This window comes from Strongylocentrotus purpuratus, unplaced genomic scaffold, assembly GCF_000002235.5.
Source record: "Strongylocentrotus purpuratus isolate Spur 01 unplaced genomic scaffold, Spur_5.0 spur5_contig_865, whole genome shotgun sequence".
NCBI classification, from domain to species: Eukaryota; Metazoa; Echinodermata; class Echinoidea; order Camarodonta; family Strongylocentrotidae; genus Strongylocentrotus; species Strongylocentrotus purpuratus.
The window spans coordinates 1,233,388-1,237,795 of NW_022145574.1; positions in this window are offsets into that span (position 1 = coordinate 1,233,388).

Below are 4,408 nucleotides of genomic sequence, written 5' to 3' on the forward strand. Positions count from 1 at the left end.
GAAATGCCAAAATTGTGAAGTACGTGTTAACTGATCGAGCCTTCTACGTGGAAACATTCATTATCATTAAGGCTGCAAAGAGTACTCAAATATTCGAGTACTCGCACTGTTGACAACTACTCGAGTACAATTTATCATACTCGGAACAATTTAGGCAAAAAACATGGCCTCCGAGTATTTGAGTATTTGCCTGTAAGCATGGGAGTGAATTCGAGTACCTCAGTACACGGTTATGCACTGCCTTAATCATTATGGTGTACCTCTTTGTCTGTTTATTGTAGGGAAGGATTTGTCAGGGTTTCAATGGTGATGGAAAAACATGAAACAAAAAACCCAAATTCATGTGAATTAATTGTTGGTGTGGGCCGTGTGTGGCTATAGCAGCCTTTAAGTTTGAATTGACAATGGGCGTGGTATTTAGATGCTGCAATCCATACCAAAAGTGAAATTGTCTTGTTACAGCAAAAGGCAAAAAGGTGTCATGGAAAGTCATGGACTTTAGTTTTCATATTTCTGTGGGAACCCTGAAAAGTATCAGCAAGTCAAAATTCCTCTCAAAATGATCTTACCTGAAACTGATTTGAATTTTCCCCATCGGGAGAAGGGCATGCTCTACTTTCATGATAACTGTTTAAAAAGTTTTGATATTTTAATGTATAGTCTATACAAAAGATTACTAGCAAATTTTCTACTTCAGTCCCATACATTGCAAATAGTGTTACTATTTGTAATGTATGGGACTGAAGTAGAAAATTTGAAATGTCAGCTGTATTGGGGTCTTCCTTACAAATGTAAATTGTGTATATTTGATGGAGACGAGAACGTCTATGCAAAGAGAATCAAAACGATGATTTAAACCAAATTGTATAGAATCCAATGAACATGGAATTAAATTTATTGAAAAGAAAATTTGAATTGAAAGGCTTAATGTTGCATAAATATTTAGGTGAGATAAGTCAAAGATATATGTGTAATATGTCGTAAGTCAAACAAGCAACTACAAAATTAAAAGTTGTTAGCACAAGTAAATTGGCAATTCTGGATGAAATCAAAACTTTTTACAAAGTGAAACATTCATGTGTTCATTTGATCATGAATATGACTTGTCCAGAAGTATAAATCCCCCAAATTCAAGTAATCATTCAAACTTTCTTGTAATCGAGCGGGCCGTGTGGTTCATATAGGGCAAGTAAGTTTGTGAATAACTAAATATTCTTTTTCCTTTAGACATGATTTCTTGGAATGTTTGTTGAATATATTCATATTGGTTTTCTGTAGGTGTTTATGCATACTTACCATTGCATGACGGTCAATAGAGTTGGCCATATACATTGTACTTTACACTCAAGTTATAAAAAGTGTGCACAGACTGTGTAATGTTGCATTTTGTATAAATATAGCCTCTACATATGGACAGTTGATTTATTTTGCTCATACATGTATATCATGTCGAGTTATATGTAAGGAACCTGAATCTTGAGACAAATCATCATTTTTATCACTCAAATCTCACTTTTCTCTAAAATAAATTATGTTCTGTTGAACTATAGTGAATTATAATTTGTAAGGAACCTAAATCTCATGACGAATCTTCCTTTTTTCTCTCAAATCTCACTTTTCTCTATAATAAATATGTTTTGTTGAACTATTGTGAATTATTATTTGTGAGGAACCTAAATCACAAAACAAATCGTTATTTTTTCTCTCAAATCTCACTTTTCTCTATAATAAATATGTTCTGTTGAACTATGGTGAATTATAATTTGTAAGGAACCTAAATCATATGACAAATCTTCCTTTTTTCTCTCAAATCTTACTTTTCTCTATAATGAATTATGGTCTGTTGAACTGTGGTGAATTATAATTTGTAAGGAACCTTAATCTTATGACAAATCATTAATTTTCCTCTTAAATCTCACTTTTCTCTATAATGAATTATGGTCTGTTGAACTGTGGTGAATTATAATTTGTAAGGAACCTTAATCTTATGACAAATCATTAATTTTCCTCTTAAATCTCACTTTTCTCTATAATGAATTATGGTCTGTTGAACTATTGTGAATTATAATTGTAAGGAACCTTAATCTGATGACAAATCATCATTTTTCTCTCAAATTTCATATTTCTCCATATCAAATTATGTATGGTCTGTTGAACTCATCCATATTCTAGAAATAACACGGTTAGTTTTGCCTAGTTTTGAGTACCTTCAGGGCCCCATTTCACAAAACTTGTCATCAATAGCAAGTAACAACAACTGTTATAAGCTACTGAAATTGTGGCATTTGATTGGCTGAGAGCAAATTTGTCATAGAAATTTAGCATTAATTATTGATAACAAGTTTTGTGAAACTGGGCCCAGGTTTTATTTATGTGATTTATTTAAGAAATGCGTACACACGATCAGTATTGCTAGATTAGCTCAAGGAAATTGAGGTGAAAGAAATCATCTCGTTATCCCTTTTGATTTTTGTCATTACTGTATAACCTTTGACCTTATCAGAAAGTTTATGAATACTGTTAAATGCATGTCTTGGTGTTCAATATGTATATCATTATGTTTGCATTTATGGTCATGTGACTTTAATGTAATTGTATATATTATCTGTTGACTGCCAGAAGGGGTGTTAAACTCATATACTTTTACACAGAGTTAATTAATGTCCTTCAAGCTCTCAATGGATAAATTATTGTGGATTGTCACAATTGATTTGTGATTCAAGTAACTGTGTGTGTGTTAGAGCACATATATTGCATAGTTGCACAAATATTGCATATTGTTGTACAGGGGAAGTGCTTTTACAAAGGGAATGGGGGATGCAAAGTAAAAGTAAAGAGGAACAAAAAGAAAAAGTTTCAACAACAATAAAGTTTGGAAAAGCAAATAAAATTGAAATGTTACAAAAACATGCAGGGGACTCATTCACTAAAAAACATATTTTTATATATTTTCATCATTTTTAGATGGAGGGGAAGAACAGGGTACAAATTATTAAGTTGTGAATAAGGTAGAAAAGAAAGTATAATGGATAAGGAGAATGAGAAATGAACAGGGAAGGATAGAAGGTCTGAAGAGTTGAAAGATGGGATGATAGAGGAACTAGAGATGAAAGGAAGATGAGCAAAAAGAAAGTGATACAGAAAAATTAATGAGAAGAGGGGAAATGTATTTCATACAAGGTAAACATAATTTGTCAAGGGTAGAATATTTTTGTTTGCTCAATGGTTTAGTTAGGAAGTTGTGCCTGTAAATTTGCTCTCCTGGTTATTTGTATATGTTGCTTGTACAGGCAAACCTGTCTATGAAGGCCATGCCAGAGAACAGAAAATTGGCCACTGAAGACAGATGTCCTTTTTTGAAAGTTTTTTTTTTCTTCCTAGAAGGAGAAAAAAATTAGGTGACCTTTATGGACAGGTGGCATTTATAGTGCGATAGCCACTAAGACGAGTTTGAATGTTCGTTTTCAAACCAGTGTTACAGGCTAAATTAATTTACACGCTTTCTACAGGAATCACTATGAATATGATTGACAAAGAAAGCGGACAAAATATACAGTTCCTCATTCTACCCTCAACAATTGCTGTGGTAGACAAAGGAACATCCCTTCACTGCTTTTATGTAAAAATCTGTAGAACAGGTGTCACATGCATATTCACCTGTTCTACACATTTTTACATAATAGCAGTGAAGGGATGTTCCTTTGTCTACCATAGCAATTGTTATGGGTAGAATGAGGAACTGTATATTTTGTCAGCTTTCTTTGTCCGTCATGTTTATAGTGAATGCGTTTGGCCGAGTCTGGAGTAGGCAGACTAATCCCTCTGCTTTGAAAGATGGTAGGGGGTGAGTCTTCATACTACTAACTCCAGACCTTGCCAAACACATTTTTTTGAAAAGGAGAAGGGGTTCGTTTAGTTTGATCTGTTGATTTTCTGTCTATGTTAGTTCAGCTTCCTAGATGCAATTTTGTAGAATATTGAATTTATGAGCATACACAGCTACTTTGCCCATTTATGATTTTGTGCCTTGAATGTATTACGTACTAAAACAAAAACAAAGAATGTTGATAAAATGGTATGTTGTTGAAGGCTGCGTATGAGAATAGTCTTCACATCAGCGGTCTGTGTTTGTATCAAGAATGAGACATATTAAAATGGCCATATATGGTGTTTTATTTGCAATAATACATCATTTCCTTTCCACTGTTTTTGTTATGGATGTTGTGATGTCAGCTTTGATGGACAGGCAGGATGGAGATATTGTCAGGGATGAGAAGAGAGAGAGAGAGAGAGAGGGGAGAGAGAGAGAGAGAGAGACAGAGAGAGAGACAGAGATAGAGACAGAGAAACAGAGAGAGGGAGAGAGAGAGAGGATGTAGTACTACATGACATTGAATATAAATAATGA